We start from the raw sequence: 19,188 nt of genomic DNA, 5'->3' as shown, positions 1-19,188 counted from the left end.
GGGAACTAAAGAATATGTCCAAACACCCTCTCCTCTGTGAAGTGCTTCTTGCCCTTCCTTTCTCAGAGTCTCCCACTGGTTCCCACAGTTTACTTTATATGCTTTTTAGAACTGGTAATACAGAACACCGTATTTTAATAGAGGAAACATAGTATAGTGACACTATAGTGCATGGGCTCTGGAGCCATGAAATACTTATCAATGACATGATCTTGGCCAAATAACTTAATCTTGGTTATTCTATCTGTAAAATGGGGATGATAATTTATCTTCTCATAGGATCACTGAGGGGATTAATTGAGTTAATTCATATGGAGTCCTTACAACATCCTCTTCCTCCTTTTTCTTCTCCCAATGAGACAGAGATTGTGTTTTATTTGTATGTTCGCTTCTCCAGGGCCGGCACAGAGCATGGTAGAGAGTGGATTCACTGCAGTGTTTATTGAAAGAATGAAAGGAAGCACAAAGGAACAAATCAGCAAACAGGAGATCGGTTCCAGACCTCAGCCGACATTTAATTGATTTATAATGACACAAGTCTAAAAATATTCAGTAACATAGGCGTCCAGCAGTATCCGGGTTATTTGTTCTCTATCGATGGAAGATGCACTTTACCTAAGTGAATCGCAAGGGCAGCTGAATGTCTTCAGGGACTCTGGGGCAGCTTTGCAAAAAGCATTGTGGACCCACAGTCAGCAAAGGATCATTTTTGTCGAGCACCAGTGGGATCCTTTGAGTGCCTCCACACCCCTCTTATGAAAGAAGCAGGTGGAATTGTTTCATCCATGTTAAAAACAAAATGACTAGAAATAGTACAAAGCAATACAAATGTTCCTAAAATGAAATCAGTGACATATAAACAGCCATCTGCAATCCATTTGAGAATCCAGAACCCAGGAAGCATCTAGTTTTGGGAAGGAAAAGGAAGGAAAAGATACAGCAGACAACCCAAGGAAATGATCTTCAGAAATGTTACAGTTCACAGAGGTCAGAAATCCCAGCAGGGACACAACACAGCTATGGGGATTGTTCTCAGCAGGGGCAAATTTACCACAAGTCCTGGAGATTGCTTATTTGTCTGACATGCAAATCTGGAAATTCATTGAGGGTGGGCCTGTGCCTTAGTCTTCTCTGCCTGTGCTTTTAAACTGTGCACACGATTGCCTGAGGCCCTTGACATGTAGTAGAATGACTGGCACACAGTAGGTGGTCAAGAAGTATCTGTTGAGAAAATGGATGAGTGATTAACAAAAAAATGGATGAGTGGTTAACTCATCAGACCAACACAGAGCCCTCACCTTGCTCTTCCTGACCTTTAGAGATAAAGAAGTTTGGAGACTCATCAATGGACAAATAGATATAAGCAAGGGCACCTTACAGACTGAGACATACTGCTCTAGGCCATTTGTATATCACCTTTGGAGAAATATCTATTCAAATGCTTTGCCCATTTTTAAACTGGGTTGTCTTTACATTATTGAGTTGTAAGTGTCCTTTATTTATTTTGGAGACAAGTCCCTTGTCAGATATATGGAACATTTACATTTGTTGGTATTTTCTCCCATTCTGTGGGTTTTTTCATTTTCTTGATGGTGTCCTTTGGAGGACAGAGCCTTTATTTTAATGAAGTCAAATTTATTTATTTTTTCTTTTGTCACTTGTGCTTTTTGTGTAATATCTAACAAATCACTCCCTAATCCAAGGTCACAACTTACTCCTATGTTTTCTTCTAGGAATTTTATGGTTTTAGCTCTTATGTTTAGGTCTATGACCCATTTTGAGGTAAGCTTTGTTTATGGTATGAGGAAGGGGTCCAACTTTGTACTTTCATATGTGGGTATCCAGTTGTCCCAGCACCATTCTTTGAAAACACTATTCTTTCCTTGTTGAATTGTCTTAGCACCCTTTTTGTGATGGTTAAATTTTATGTGTCAACTTAGCTTAGCTATAGTGTCCAGTCGTTTGTTCAAACACTAGTCTAGATGTTGCTGTAAAAGTATTGTAGATATGATTAACAGTCAGTTGACTTTAAGTTGACAAGATATTACTTTTGATAATATAGGTGGGCCTCATCCAATCAGTTGAAGGCCCTAAGAGCAAACGTGGCGGTTTCCTGGAGAAGAAGAAATTCTTCCTCAAGACTATAACACAGAAATCTTCTCTGTGTTTCTAGCCTTCTGGCCTGCCCTATAAATTTCAGACTCAAGACTGCAATGTTAACTCCTGCCTGAGTTTCCAGCTTGCTAGCCAGCCCTAAAAATTTCAGACTTGTCAGCTCACACAGCACATGAGCCAACTCCTTAAACTAAATCTCTTAACTGACATATACATATGTTCTATTTGTTTTGTTTGTCTGAAGAAACCTGACTGATACACTTGTCAAAATCCCATTGACCATAGATGTAAGGATTTATATCTGGACTGTCAATTCTATTCCACTGATCTGTACATCTACCCTGATGTCAACACTGCACTGTCTTGGTCACTGTAGCTGTATAGTAAATTTTGATATCAGAAAGTGTGTTCTATGAATTTTATTCTTCTTTCTTCAAGATTGTTTTGCTTATTCTGGGTCCTCTGCATTTCCATATGTATTTTAGGATCAGTTTATCAATTTCTGCAAAAGACAGCTGAAATTTTGATAGGGACTGAATCTGTAGATTGAGTTGGGAATTTCTGCCATCTTAACAATATTGAGCCTTCCAATTCATGAACGTGGAATGTCTGTCCATTTATTTAGGTCTTTAATTTCTCTCAATAATATTTTGTAGTTTTCAGTATACAAGTCTTGTACTGCTTTTATTAAATGCATTCCTGAGTATTTTATTCTTTTTATGCTATTTTAAGTGGAATTGTTTTCTTAATTTCATTTATGGATTGTTCATTGCTAGAGTAGAGAAATACAATTGATTTTGTATTCTGAAGCTTTTCTGAACTCGTTTATTACTTCCTGTTTTTCTTCTTCTTCTTCTTCCCAAAGCCCCTCAGTACATAGTTGTATATTCTAGCTGTGAGTGCCTCTGGTTCTGCTATGTGGGATGCCACCCCAGCATGGCCTGATGAGCGGTGCCATGTCTGCACCCAGGATCCGAACTGGTGAAAGCCCATGCTGCTGTTGCAGAGCACACAAACCCTACCACTCGGCCACAGGGCTGGCCACTCATTTATTACTTCTAATAGTTTTGTGTGTGTGTGTGTGTGTGTGTGGATTCTGTAGGATTGTCCCTATGCAAGATCATGTCATCTGTGAATAGAGATAGTTTTACTTTTTCCTTTCCGATTTGGATGCCTATTATTTCCTTTTCTTGCCAAATTGCACTGGCTAGGACTTCTAGTACAACGTTGAATAGAAGTGGCAAGTGTGGATATCCTTGTCTTGTTCCTGATCTTAGGGGGAAAGCTTTCAGTCTTTCATTGTTACTATGATGTTAGTCTGCAGTGGGTTTTTTTTTGTTTTGTTAGATTCCCTTTATCAGGCTGAGGAATGTCCATTCTATTCCAAACTTGCTAAGCGTTTCTATCAGGAAAAGGTATTGGATTTTGTCAAATGCTTTTTTTGCATCTATTGAGATAATCATGTGGCTTTTGTCTCTTTATTCTACTGCTATAGCATATAACATAGATTGAATTTTGTATGTTGGATCACCCTTGCATTCCTGGGATAAATCCCACTTGGTCTTGGTGTTTTTACATAGGGCTACACACACACACACACACACACACTCAATCTAAAAGCCATTGTAGTAAAAGCATTTAGCAATAAAGCAAAATAAAATAAAACAACCAACCAAACCAAAAAGAAAACAAAAATAAAATCCCTCCAGACAATTTTGTAAATTGCAGATGCTTTTGTAACTTTAAGGAATTATCATCTCTGGAACACTGTCCAATACAGTACATTGGAGTTGACCAAAACCAAAAACAGTTCATTCATATGAATTAAACCTTGTCAGACAAGCAGAATTCAATATGGTTCACAGGACACCTCTGGATTCCTGCCACGTTTCCTAAATGTCACATCTTTTTCTTCCTTGTTATCTGCACTTCCATTTGCGGCTTCCAGAGCCCTGAGTGGGGGCGATAGGCAATGGTGCAGAGTTGGTGGGCAAGGCAGACACTCTGAATTACCCTCACAAATGCAGCATTTTAAGGAAGTTGAAGCCAGCAAGTACAGACAGGAGTGACTCAGGCAGTATGTGCATCTGGTCAACTCAGCTGCTAATCACGGGCTTGCAGAGGGTCAGAGAATCCCTTCACTCAGTTCCTCAGCCTTAAGCCAAGCTACCGTGGCACACGCTAGATGCTCATTTTCACTTTGGATTAACAGTGGCTAATGAGCTTCACAATTGTCTTAGTTGCGCATTTGTATTCCTGTGGCTATTTTGTAAGGAGCTCCATTTATTTGGGGTGGAATAGCTAAATGTACAGCAAAACAGAGGGCTATTATGAAATCTTGGTCAAGGGCAAAGAATGTCAAGGCACATGTAAAATTCCTGTAATCCGTGCCCTTTAAGCGTGTATCAGAGGAGACAGCTTCACACCCTCCTGCCTCTCCTCATTATCCCCTTCGCCCCGCTATCGCTATCGGACTCATTGCCAAGAAGCAAGTCTTCCTTGCCTCTGACCAGCCTTCTCCTCTTCTTCTATCATCACTGGAGATGGAGAACAGCTGCTCTATTTTATGGCCTCACAGTTAATTTAATTTATATCTGCTGTAAACATGATTTCTCAAAACTTAGTAGAACATTTCAGTTTGGCATGTCGAAAGGGCCCTCTGCCTTGCCCCAGTCATTCCCAATAGATGTGTTTTATTGTCTTAATTTATGTTTTTGTCTCTGTTGTTGTTGTCGGTGTTTTTTCAATAGTGTGATTTTATTTCTATGACCATTTTCTTCCCAGGAATTTTCTGGGCATATAGCATTCCAAGATTTTACTAATTTAATGACCCATCGCACCAACAGATAGATGATCTCGATAAGACAAAGAAATGAAAATTTGAAGAATGCTGCACGGTCTCAAAGTTAGCAAAGACTCATGTGCTGTTACTGCAGCTCCTCAGAGATAGTGTGGATGGAGCTTGTGGACAAAGGGTCTGTAGGCTACTTTGTGTATCTAGCATCACTACTGATATTTTACGCAAGTGAGAAATATCTAAGAGGGAAAACTTAGAGTGAAATGAAGTCCCTCTTTCCATTTAGAAGTCTTTCTACCCTGGCCAAAGGATGGAGAAGTCTTTTGTAAGGACTGCCTGGTACCTTCTACCCACTGGAGTCTGACCTGTGGCCCAGAGGGCAAGCATGAAGAATTTGGAAATAGGCGTATGATTCCTCCAGAAGAAGTTGCACAAAGTTTAAGCCATGGGGCTAGAGTTTCTCCTGCCCTGTGGATTTATGGCCTCACATGTGGACAAGAGAATGCAACAGCAGATCTCTGTAGGGTGAACCAGCCACCTCTGCCTGGGCTGCAATTTCTCACCCTTTCAACTGATGCAAATCAGATGACTGCCTTCATAGTAAAGTTTCCGCTCCAGCCCATCACCTGGTCCTCTGAATTTAGAGACGTTCCTTACTGATACAAACAACCCAAAGCCAATCGATCAATCAGGGATCGTCTTCAGGGATTTTACAAACAGGGGAAGAGGGTTCGATGTGGAAGCAGGTGTTTCAGTTTCCACTGTCAATTCAACTTCTGGAAGTGGTATTAATTACTTATTCGCTAGCAGAATCAACTCTATTTTTAAGAGAAGAGCAGGTGAGAAGGATCTAAATATCTTTCTAAGGGATTTTTTTCCATTATCAAATTCCTTGGAAAACATGAATTCTTCTGACAGTCTGTTGTTTCACAAAGTAATTCTCCAAGAATTGGCCTATTTTGGTGGCAGACGTACACTATTGTCAATAACCTCCCCGGCCTACTGAGCTCCACCGCCTGGGTCCTAATCCGGCTCCACTACTCCTGTGTGTGTGACTTCGGCAAATTAGCTCCCTAAATGCGCCTGAATCTGTTGGAACAGTGCCTGGCTGATGGCGCACACTCAAACTCACAGCCACAATGACAATGACAGGGGTGACGGTCTAGGCACTTTACTAGGCCCTTTGGATGTGGTCTAGTCCTCACAAATACCCGCTTTTACAAATGAGAGAGTAAGGCTCAAAGAAAATAAGTAATCAGCCCAAAGGCACGAGGTTAATAGGTAGCAGCACAGGGCTTCATTCCTAGATCTTTCTACTCCAACTTTGGAGCTCTTTTCTTTATTGCACTACCGTGTTACTGGACCAGACATCAGCCATATGTGTTAGGAGAGTTCTTTACAGTTTATAAACATTAATACAAATGTTACTTGTAATCACTTAGACTTCGCATGAATCCATAGGTTCGGATTACCAGCATCATAATTAACAGAAAAAATGAGTTCAGACAGGTTGAAACTAACTTGAGTTTACCCAGCTAATGAGTGTGGACAAGAACTCGTGACTTCTGGCTCAGCCACTCATCTTTTGCCCACGTTACTCCACCTGAGGAATGGCTCCTTTCTGAAGTCCTCCACGACTTTCAGTTCCCAGTCTGAACTCCTTTCCTTGGCCATCGAGACTGCCACCTGCTCCATTAGGCTTTGATTTTCCTTTAACTCTGGTCAAGAGTCCTCTCCTCCAGGAAGTGTCCCCTGATTTCAATTTAGCTGGTCCACTCACCAGGTGTACTACACAGATCTCTGCCCGTGCTGTACTGCTCTGCACATGATCTTGACAAGTTCTTCTCACAACTGCCCTGTGAGAAAGGGACTGTTATCACCTAGGTCAAAGAGTTGGGATTCGACCCAGTCTGTTCTAAAGACCCTGTTCTTAACCATCCAAGAGTTACCACCTGCTTACCCGTGAAGTGTGAACCATTAGAGGGCAGCTCAGTGGCTCTGAGCACTCCTGCAGGGGAAAAGGCCACATCTGAGACAACCAGTATCTGATTGAAGTCATGGTGGCTCTTCACCAGAGCTCCTTAAAGTTCTCCTGAAGTAAGTCAGAAGTAGATGCAGCTATTTGTGAGAACAGGTGGAATGCATAATTCGGCTCAGTTCTGAAGAAAATAGATGCTCTGCATGACTAGCTTAGAAACTGGTAGACTCAGTTGCATTTGATAGTTGGAAAGACAAGAGACTTAGAAAGACAAGAGACCATGCTACATATAGAAGGGACTCGATGAATCTTTGAGTGTATTTATGCGATCTTTATTCAGCATCATCTAAACACTAAACTCTATACAAGGCAGTACACTTACAGTGGCAGATAAGAGACAAAATCACTGTCGTCCTGAAGCTTATTTCCTATTAGAGGGGCTAGACTAAAAATTAAATACGTGCGGTCATATCTGGTAGTAACAGCTGCTATTCTCCAGAAAAATACAGCGTGGTAAGGAGATAGAGATTGCGTGTGCGTAGGCATATCACGAGGACTATTTGATAGGAAGTGGAGGAAAACGTCTCTGAGGAGACGATTTGAATAGAATTGTAGAGGATAAGAAAGAGCTGGCAATGCACAGACCTGGGGAGAAAACACTGCCCCAGAAGAATGCTGAACAGGAAGGAACTGGGCATGTTTGTTAAATAACAAGAAGACAGTCCATATGTTAAGTGTCCTTAAGCAAGTTGTTTACTTTCTTTGAGCCTCATTTTCCTTGCCTATATAAAACCCAGATGTCATAAAACCCTGTGGCCTTTCTCTCTTAAGGTAGAGGAAAAATTGGCTTAATAGCTCCCCCCGACCACCATAATCCTTTGCTAGCAAAAGTCCAAACCCTCCCACTCAAAGACTTTCCAGTTCCTGAGGGGTTCTGTCCTTATGCTCCTTCTGCATCCCGAGCCCCTGATCCCACATGTGCAGTTTTGACACTTGAGGCATTGACCAAGATGGGAAATCCAGGCCTTTTTATAAAAACTGCAGAAAACCCACCCCGTCCTAGGAATTGTGTGCACAACAGGTGAATGGAAGATTTGGGGATAGGGAGAGATCCAAGAGGGGCACAGCCAACATGTACTGGAATGGCAGGGCCTACACTTCAAAGGGAACAGTCCCAGGAGTTTATTGGCTCTTTCTCAGGGCTGGGCTCTAACTTCCTGGCCCCCTTTCCTCTCCTTTCATTTCTTCCCTCTTTTGCTTCCAGTAGCAAAGCAATAATTTCTCCTTTCAAACCTCTACCTTCATCCCCTCTTCTGATACCATAAGAGCTCAACCACCCCAAGAATATCTTTCAAAGTATTTTCTTGGACAAACACAATGGCCTATCTGAGCATACTTCTGGAGCAGGTTTTAGGAAAAAGTTATTGTTCACATCCCTACCTTTAAATTGCAGGTAGTTATACTAATTTTGTTGGGTTATTGGAAGGATTACTTGGGCTAACACATGCACAAGCTTTAGCAGCGTTCCTGGCATAAAGTGAACGTTCGATAAGCAGAGGCATTGACTCATGATTATTGTGCAGTGGGGGTGGTTGTTATCAACTCACCACTTATTTGAGGCCAGGCAACTTTGGGGCTTCACTTGAGAAGTTAAAGAGATGAAGGACTAGGAAAGCACTTGCCACAACAATGACAAAGAAAATCAATCAAATGAGGAAAAGAGAATATTTGAGGCTACACTGAGAGGCAAAAAACAAAATAAAACAAAAAACCTCTAGAGATTTGGAAGCAGGGAAATCAGAGCAAAAGGAATAGAGAAGAAAGCTGATGGAAGCAAAGTTACTCGACGAAAATTTAGGTGGCCTTTATGAGAATTCAGATCTAAGTCCTAAACCTGGGGGGTGAAGGGCGTTTATGACCTCTCCTGCACTGTGTAACACAAATTTGCCAAATGCAATCGAAAGGCACAAAATGAGTTTTAGTTAAAGATTATGGTGTATAGACATTAATTCTCCTACTCCCCTTCCTCAAAAATCTCAAAAAGAAGAAAAAATGGAGAAAAATATTTTAGTTGCCCATAAAATAAGGATATGACTACAATCTTAAACCACAAACTATGTAGCAAACCTGCCAAATGCTGTGAAATCTGGAGCAAAATGAGGAATAACCCTGAGAACTAACACCACATCCTCAGAACTTGGGCAAGATGGACATTTCCCCAAAAGCAAGAGAGGCTCTTCTGAAACACCCATCCAAGGATCCCTTAAGAGATGTGAGATCCAGGGGCGCAGAGGACCATAGCAGAAGAGGACTCTCCCCATAGAGACCCAGTTTGACACACGGCAGATAGAACATGGCAGGTAGAAATGAAGGAGAAACCAGAGCAACACACAATTCATACCGTCTCTCCTCCTAGCTGTGGAGATGACCAGAGGTGAGATGAGAAGAAGAGAGTAGAGGAAACAACGTTTTCCAAATTACCAATCTGTTACATGCACAAAATTGAGCGATGATATATATTCATAGGTTTAAAAAAATAGATTTGGTGAGAAGGCTATAAGAGCAATGTGTGATCTTGAATAGGCTCCTGGACCAGAAAATGGGTGTTAGTGGGAAAACTGCTGAAATTCAAATAAGGTCTATGGATTAGTTATTAGTGGAATGTCAGTATTAGTACATTGGGGTGTTCATTGTCCTGTGGTTGTGTAAGATGCTATAATAGAGGAACTTGGGTGAAGGGTAAAGGGAAATTTGTGTACTATTTTTGCAATTGTGAAGTCTACAATTATTTCAAAATATAGTTAGAAAAGAGCATGAAGTTGTATTAAATCATAAATAAAAAGTTGGATTTTGATCTATCTTACTTTTAAAATGTAAAACATTACTCTTTGTGAAATGAATGTGGGAACACTTGAAAAATGACCAATAACTAATGCTCACTGTAAATAAAAATTGCTATGAGGTATGCTGAGTCGAATTCATAGTTTTAGAATTCCAGGATATTCTGGGGAAAAAACTTGTTGATGTGAATGTTTGATGTCTGCAACCTATTATCACGGTTGTTATTAACATATTGGTAATGTTTGGTCTGTCAGGGATCAAATCAATTCTATATTCTGTACAAGCAGGAGTTTATGTATTATTACACCTTTTAAGTAATTATTAATATAGCTCCAGCTTAATTTTTCATTTACTTTAATCAGAGGAATAATTAAGGAGTTAGAACACTAGGTTACATCTCCAAGGTAGCAAAACACGACAAATACAAAATGTGTTGGAAAGGATGGAAGTCTGCCGTTTGTGATTCATCAAGGGAAAGACCATTTGGTCTGGGTTGAAACAGCGCTTTCTTTAGAAGAGGAGCATTCTTTTTTTCCTTTTTAAAAATTAGTTATACTATTTTTTACATCTATTTTGGTCCCATGACTAGACGATATCCCCACCACACACCACGTGCCAAAACAACCTATACACGTATAAATAAGCAGCCCCAATACATTCCGATTGTTTCCTAAGGCAGCTATCTTTAAAAAGAGCAGAATAATTCCATACCAGGTACATAGAGGCATTCCCTAGTGGATTCTGAAGCAAATAGAAAGAAGCAACAAAAACCCTAGAAAATTGTAACTAACAAAATAAACTACAATTTCCTTAGTTTGGAAACAGTACTGACTCCTTTGTTATAAAGAGCAATAACTCACACCAAGAATATTACATTTGTTTACAAAAGTTGTGTGTTAGACCTCTAAAACACTACTGTCAAGTCAAATGTCAAGAATGTTAATTAGTAAAAGGAAGGGGAGGAGTCGACGGGGGGCAGTCCGCCAGCGGCAGTCACTCTGTAAACAGAGCTGTGTGTCTCGAATTCCACAGCAACTACATGGAGGCTGTCTTTGAACACAGGAGATAATAAATGATAAAGCATCTAGCAAAGAAGATATGAAAAGTTGCTGTTTCACAACTGTTTATCAAACAAATATACTCTTTTTGTAAATTGCCAAAACTGGGTCTCAGTTTGTTTACCTTACCAACATGTGGGTATTCACTATTTGAGTTTTATCTCAGCTCCTCTCATTTTGTTCAATCCTTATTTGGATTACTTCATGCCTTCTGTTAGAAGGTCTCTCCAAAATAGATTACAGAATTCAGAAATATCTTTAAAGCCCATTGATAATTTTCTAATTCTAAATATTCTATTATTTAACCATCAGCCCATTATCCCAGGCATAAAAGAGGGAAGAAATATTCCCACATTAAAACTGACATGCTTTATTTTCTCAATGCTCCTATATCTTGCTCTATTTAGATATCATGGCCCATGCAAATAAATGTGGACTGATTAGACAATTCATTTTTTATTGCTTTTAGCCCTAGAGTTTAACCAAACCATTTCTTCTTCTGTGGAACGTCACCCCAAATTCAATGGAGTGGGACCTGGCAGGCAAGTCTTAACAAAAGACCCTATATCTGTCTTGTGTCCATCAGCATCATGGTTAGTTTGGAAGTTAACAAGACATTTTGTAGCATCACAGGTCACTTCTCAATCTATTTAAGATTAACCCCAGTTAAAAAATAACACAAATCGAACTTTTTTTTACATATTAATTTTCTGTGTATGCTGTCAGAATTATAAATCAGCTTTGCCTGAGGAACAAAATGAAACACACTAAAAGGCTATATCTTTAGGAAAAATGTTCGGAAATGACTATATACGTTACTATAAATTTTTATTAAAGATAAACTCTCTAATGTATTAAAAATAATTAAGAGTAGACAAAAATTTCCCCCATCAATGCAATTATTCACATATTCACTAGGCAAATATTTACGCCTTGAGCCCAGATTCGAGGATACAACCATGAATCAATTTCTTTGCTCCTCTCCCCAACTCTCCAAAATTTCTCCACCCACCTGAATCACATAGAATTCCAAATGGTTTCAATGGCTCGATTGGGCAAGCAGTAATGTACAGGCCAAACTCTCTGATGTATTTTTGACGTTTGCTGATAAAGATGTGTTGTGTGTTGTTTTTCTTTCTACCTAGGGATGTTCTACCCACCTTGGCAAAGAATGAAAACTAGATTGAGAGGACCCCGCCTCAGCTAGCAGGGCCACCGTCTACGCTGCAAATGTAGGTGGAGTGGAGAAGTCTTGATGAGAATGAGAACTTGAGACAGGAAGAAGAGACCCAGAGATCTGCTTCACCTTCTATTTTAAAGCTAATTGTCTTATTCTCAAGCCCTAGGTTTAAAAAAATCTCATTTGCAACGTGCAGCCAGCAACTGGGTGCAAACCTGAGGACCTGTCCCGAGGGACGCACAGCACTGCGGCCCCTGAGACAACCATGCCACCTGCGTGTTCAGATGGCATCCTTCCCCCGTGGAGAGCCAGGCCAACTGCCAGCCTGACTGCAGAACCAGTTATTTGTACACAGTGTTTGAAATGAACATGAGAAATGGTACATTTGGTGACAGGCAGGATGTCCATATAATTTATCATCCAAACTGGACCCTTTTGAAAGAGGGCATTATTAATAATCACACCAGGTCAACAGATATGAATGGAACCTGCCCCAAGCAAACTGGGACACATGGCCATGCTGGCCATGAACAGGATGGCTGCATTTTCTCTTTAGTAGATTTGCAATGAAAACATTTATAGCTTCCCTGAGACCCCACCTCCAGGGTTATACTGCCTGGAAATGATTTTGAGAATGTATTTTGGGGCAAAACAGATTTGCTGAAGAAAATGTCCTCATAAATGTGTAGAAACAACTACAGAAGAACTCATATTCCCACTTTGCCTTCCCACTGTGGTTAGAGGAGGTTCTAGAATTAGAAAAGAAACCAAAAATGAAAGACCTGATCTAAGGGCTTAATTTTGCCCTTCAGGAAACAAACATGCAGAGTGGCCAGTGGGTTCTTTAAAAATGTTCCCCATCCATCTTCCACCTCATGTTCATTTGGTACGCGTTTGACTGACTCTGTCTTATTTCAGTTTTTCAAAAAAGTTCCTATCTACAGCCTAGAAACTTTGATACAGTTTGTCAATATCAAGGAAGTCTCTTCCATGGGAACTGCACGTTATCCCCGCCAGAGCCTGGCTTGCTGTCCGGGGGACATCATTTTACGCTTTCGTCTTTCTTTATTCAAAATACCTGTGATATACCATCTTAAAAAAGGCGATCATTCACCAAGGAGAGAGAGAAAGAACGCCTGAGCTGCCACAGGAAAAGAGACAGGGCTGGGCCCGGGCGTGGGGGGGGAGTGTAAATAAGAAAAGGCCTGGGCAGAGCGACAAGAAATATTTGGCATTCCTGGCTTCCCACAAAGGGTAGGTCAAGGAGAGGGAACGAGCAGTTAGGATAGAGTGTACACCACAACTATTCTTTTTCGGGTTGAATCCAGTCCACTGGATCACAGAAAAGTCCCCAGTGGGAAGACCCTAAGTTTATTCTGCAGTGTGGCAAATGCTCAGGGTAATTACACACAATGCCTGTCTATATGTAGGACAGGGTCAACGTCTGTGGCAAAGACAGCTGCTGGTTTCATGGCTGTGTGTTAAATCCACTTGGACTAACGACCGTCAAAGCCATATTCGGAGCACCATGCGTTTAAGGGATGGAGGACTGAAAGTCCGCTTCCACAGGTCCCAGTCAAAACAAAGTCCACTTCTTTCTGATGCGCCCACAGGCAGTCTGTTTCAGAACCTTGCTGTCAGCTTTTTGGATTGGGATTTTGGAAGAGGAACCATGCTCACTCTTTCCTGGGTAGTGAATTTGAAGATGTGCTTCTCTTTCCTTTGAAACTATGGGGAAAAAACCCCACCTTATCATCAATAACAAAATAACTGCACAGACACCAAGACAAAAATAGTCATTTAGTTTAAAAGAGATTTGGTCATCAACAGGCTTTCTCTCTATCTGCTCCTCTGGTCCTTGCAGAGTAGTTCAGCTCCTGCCGTAGGATCTATGAAATGCCGTATGGAGACTATTTCACTAGGTTTCTAGCAGTGGGAATTTCCAGCTACTGGAAATACCCAAGGCCAGTGTAGGCTCATTTGTTTTTCTTAATTTGAGTCTCTGGTTATGGACCAAATAGCAGAGCTGACGTTGCTGGATGCCTGATGCTCTCAAGTGCTTTATCACCGGACAGGATGTGGACAGAGATACACATGGAAAATGGGACACTGTGACCCGAGGTCATCAGGTGGATGGACAGCACGTAAACCTTCTCCTCGGAGCCACTCAGATGAGCCGATCTTAGTGATAAATCTGAGATGTTTCCCAGAGCAGCAGGATGGCCTTCCAGGCCCCTCGTCTGCTCTCTGTCTCCATGGCCCAAAGTGAAGTGGCGATTGGGTAACCGTGTTGAGAGTTTGATATGTGGCAGAAGTTGTTTTGGAACTATTTTTATTTTTGCTTCATTCATATGAACAAGTAGTCTTACAGCGTGGCCACATGCATTTCCTGAGACAGTCCTAATTTCTCATATTTTGTTTAATCAGCCCTGTAAGTACACCGGAACCACATTCCCTCAATTTTTGGTTCAGAAAACATGGTTGCAGAAAACTTGGAGCAGCTGTGTATCTCACAGGAAGAGCAAAGGAGTAGCTGAGAAGCGAGGCTGGCATGGAGTACCTACTGTGTGACAAGTTATATGCCAGGAAGTTGCATGGTGAGGATAACGGTGATAGGCATCATTTCTCTGATTTTATAATTGAGGGAGCTGGCTCAGAGAAGTGCAGCAACCTGCCCAAGGTGCCTGGCTGTGAAGTGATGAGCCCAAGCTTCAAATCCAGATCTGTCTGAGTCCAAAGCCCATGGCTTTTTTACCATTGTATAAATTACCGATTCTATTCCCAGGAAGCTTATTCATTCTTAAGGAGGTAAGATTTATAAACATGAAAACTCCAGATAGTAAAGAGGGGGAATAATGTGTTACATTATGACAAATGATCAGTCCCGTTAATCAGATAATTTACCCATCTGTTGCAAAATGTGGTCCATGTATACACCCTAGTTTTATTCCAGGGAGTAAATTTCCTTTTTTCATTATTTCTTGAGGAGAATCCCAAAAGCAATGCGGACTGGAGTGTGTTTCAACCCCATGTGGGGACTGGAACTCAACGGAGTCAAGACCCTCCAGTCAAGACCCCGGCTCTGCACAGGAGGCCCAGCCATCAGTCAATGTTGTCCCACATGCTTGATGACGCAATGCTGCAGAGATGCAGGAAGTGACGAGGGTTGCCCAATGACAGGTAGCCAGGGCCATGATGCTTTACAATTACTGCCAGCACAGAAATTATCTTCCATTCCACAAACATTTCCTGAGTACCTGCTACATACAAAGTATGAAACGTGTGGCTAAAGAGGGACCTACCTAAGACCCAGTCCCCACCCTCCACCCTCTACCCTCTACCCTTAGAAGGAGATAAGAAACACGACTGTGTAAGAAAATGCTGGATAATAGACACAAACAATATACTCTGGCAGTTCCAGAGGAGAGTGATATCACCGCATCTAAAAGGGAGATCAGTGGAGAAGGCATTTGACATAGGCCTTGAAGTATGTGTAGGAGTCCAACAGATAGGGGTGGGGAGAGAAAAACAGGAGCGAATACTCAAAGGAGAAGAACAGGATCCATCTAAACAGCGGTGAGTCTCTCAGCTTGTCTGGATTGTAGAATATATGAGAGGGAGTGGTAGGAATAAGATTTATTTCCTGGGCTTGCACTTCACCTTGCACTTCAGTCGATGTAAGATTCATCACTTTTGGCCTGTCCTCCTGAGCCGGACCAGACTCCCCTAGTCAGCAGGCAGCACCAGCTCAGCAGTCAGGCAGCCGAGCGACTCTCCTGTGTGTGTGCATGTGAGGACCAGAAATGCAGGGGGCCAAGGTGGCTTCCTTTCTTAGAAACTCGGCCTGGTTCATGAGAACTATCCTTGGTGCCCAGGGAAGCTCTCTGGCCTTCCTAACCTCCTGCTTTCTCTGTCCTGAAGTTCTGATCCCCTAGACGAAGACTGGGTCAGCTCTGCTCACAGCCAGGGGACACTGAGGAGGCCACCTCTCACAGGGGCCCTTCTCCTTCCAGGTCCCCAGCACTCTTAGGGCGGACAGCCAGCATCACTTTCCATCAGCTTCCAGGCAATGGCCACCCATCAATTAAACTGTAAGATGTTTGCCCTTGGGATGTGGTTTGAGTGTCAGTTTGAGGTTTAAAAACAAACCAAACAAATTCTGCCTCACTGAATCTTAAGTTGTTGATTTCTGATGCAGTATCTTCTAAAAATATGCCCCATGGGCCCAATCCTGTGAACAGAAGTAGACAATTAAAAACCTGCTTTAGCTCTTCCATCGTTTCATTGCCTTGTGAAAGCATCTGGTTCTCAACTCGGCCCCAACTTATCAGCTGCAATGCTTGCCACACATCAAAACTGACTGGTGAGGGGTTGGAAATGCAGATGCCGGGGCCCACCCCAGACTTGGTAAATCATAATCCCCAGGCTGAGAGATAGGCCTGTGGGTTTAACTTTTATATGTCTCCCCCAAGTGATTGCTATACACAGCCAGGGTGGAAAACCACTGCCTCGGGCAAATGGCTTATAACTTTTTGAATTCATACTCCCTGTCCACTGCATCCTAGCATTTCAAGAGCACGGAGGGGCCTTAGAGATCAGCTAGTGCAACACTTTCTAAATTCACGGCAGTGGGAAGCCAGTCCAGGAGCTGGGGATATGGTGGGCAGCATTTCCTCAAGTGTATGCCTGGGAACCACCTCTCTTGGAATACAGATCAGCATCTCACCCCCTGAGGAACACAGCATGGGAAAGGCTGGTCTAGTTCAACTTCCTCATTATGCAGTTGAAGAAAGACATGACCTCTCTGACGGCACGTGGCTCTGGATCCCCAGTCTCACTTCCCCTTGCCCAGGCTGCTTCTAGATGATCCCCCAGCTTGGGGGTGAGGATGGCATGTGCAAACAGATGAGATGCTCATGGGAAAACCACATTCTAGAAGTGCGTGAGGTGATATATGCAGTAGGCTGGAGTGACTCGACCTTCTTCTGAGAGTTGCTTTGAGACTGTGACAACACTGAAATCATAGAGCATCCTGGAATCATTAAAGAAAGGAGACCTTTTTCCCCTTTTCCTCCATAAGAAACTCAAGATCTGGAACTTGGAAACCAAGAATCCTCTGCTTCCACCTCAGCTTGAGCACAAATTCCTTGTGGGATTCTGAGTGGCCTAGAGTAAGGCTTCAATCTCCAAACCCAGGGGCTGTCTAGGCTGAGCTCCTGCCAATGGTCAATCAGGGGTAGATGCTCATAGCAGAGGGGACGATGGGCAGCCAGAGCACAGAAGACCAGAGTGGGAGGCAAAAGGAAGCTGGGAGGGTAAACAGAATGAGGCTGTTTTGGCCCTTCTCTGGGTTCAGAGCTCTGGCTGTACATGGTCACCCAGCACCTGACACTTCACGTGCCATCAAAAAAATAGATCCTTCATCTAAAGATGCAAGGACTACAGAGTTATCTGCTTTACAGTTCCAGAAATTTAGCCTCCTGTCTTGTTTATACAAATTGTTCAGGCATTGTACAAATAACGATGGACCAAAAGTGCCACCACAGGGGACCTCTCCATCTTCAGAGGAAAACTGCTCTTCTGCACACTCTCCTGGGGAAATTCCCTCTTTTCTAGGAGGCAAACCTCTCTGGCTACTTGGGGCTGCCTGCTGACCCCCATTCCTCTTCGGCACATCAGTCAGAGGCAGGGCTGTTTCTGGACACCTCCTTTGCCTGCCTCCTCACCCAACACTTAATCCTTTTACTTTCAGATCCTTGCTCAGAAATCTCCAGAGGCCCAGACCAGGTCCTGGGTTCCCAGTTCTAAAATTTTTGTCACAAGAAAATCCATTCTAACCTTAAACTTTTAATAGCAAATAAATAAAGTGATCCAGGCTCCTAATGGCCCAGGCAAGGCCACCCCATATCAGGCTGTGAATATCACAATAGGTGATTGTTTTTAAAGTGTTTTAATGAGTCTCAAAACATCCTACATAATATCAGCCTCCACTTCAGTTCTCCTGACAGGCTCCAGTAAATAACATGAGTTGACAGGAATAAAACAGCTTGCTCGGGAGTAATTGAGTGGAATTAGAATGAACAGACAAGAAAGAAAAATTGGTGCTTGGGTCACAAGGAACTTTTTGTTAGGAACGCTATGGGGGATCTGGTGGGATGTGGTCCCACTGACTAATCACCAGTATAGAAAGTTTACAGTCTCTCCACCATGCCAACGTCTTTAAAAACTTGAAAAGCACAAGAGGTGGCTGTTAATTTCAAAGACAGTTAATACGAAGCTTTTATTGAGTGTGGCACAGAGTACACAGTTAACAGGCTGTGAGATAATAAACCCTTTAAATAGGGCTTTTAAGAAATAGTTTTACTTTTGCTTGAGCCCAAAGAACAGCAATTTTCTTCTGTAGTTGAAGGCAGAAAAATGCATATGAAGTAGGGTGTCTCCATTGCACACAAGGCTGGCCACTTTCTTCATCGGGGGCATCTGCCGTGTGGCAGAGCCATGAGCATTCAGATTGACTGAGCCGTGATGTTGTCATGACATCCCTTTGCCAGGAAGAGTGCACACTGGGAAGGAAGGGCTTAGATGTATTGGGCCCCACCTCAGTTCCCCTATGAACATTGGCTCCTGGAGGAAGCCCAGTCTTGACTGACAACGCTGAGAAGAGGCAGAGTCCCCTCATGCCCCCAAATGTCAGGATGTGGACAAACCAGAGATCAAACCAATGGAATCTTGAAGTTAAAGAGAAAAGGAACCCATGAAAAGAGCAGGACTTCACACGCTTCCCCAGGGGTATTCTGGGGCCAGAGACCATGGTTGAGAAGCAACAAGGGCACACATTGCCTTCCCAGTCTAGAACCATTTACAATGGCCTGCTCTTACCTCTTCATGCTGCATGTTAGGAAGGGATGAAGGGGGCAGCTGATTGGCCTGAAATCTCTGAGCCGTGGTGACATGGGGGTGGGACCTCCCTTCACACCCTAAGCAGCCATCTATGATTTTGACCTATGGAGTACCTCGTTCTTTCATTATTCTCTCTCCCTCCCTCTCTCCCTCTGCTCTTCCCTCTCCTCCTCCTCCTTATTCTTGCTCTCTTTCTCCCTCGCTTCCTTCCCCCCACCCATTGCCAACTGTGTCTATATGTGTAAATGTGTGAAGAAATTGAGATAGAAAAATTTGTCTAGCCCACTTTGGATGTCTTCTGTTGTTTCCTCATCTATTA

General features: G+C 42.5%; 1 long non-coding RNA gene across 1 annotated transcript in view; it reads right to left on the bottom strand.

Moving 5' to 3' along the window:
- Positions 1-435: 435 nt before the first annotated feature.
- LOC139045606 (uncharacterized) overlaps positions 436-19,188 on the bottom strand; it is a 37,969-nt gene continuing 19,216 nt past the window's right edge. The window contains exon 3 of the long non-coding RNA XR_011504303.1: positions 436-1,221. This is a non-coding gene — a long non-coding RNA (uncharacterized lncRNA). The remainder of the gene's footprint in view (positions 1,222-19,188) is intronic.

Source organism: Equus asinus, chromosome 6, assembly GCF_041296235.1.
Source record: "Equus asinus isolate D_3611 breed Donkey chromosome 6, EquAss-T2T_v2, whole genome shotgun sequence".
Classification (NCBI taxonomy): domain Eukaryota; kingdom Metazoa; phylum Chordata; class Mammalia; order Perissodactyla; family Equidae; genus Equus; species Equus asinus.
The sequence above is the reverse complement of the archived record's forward strand: the minus strand, read 5'-3'. Positions and strand labels throughout refer to the sequence as shown.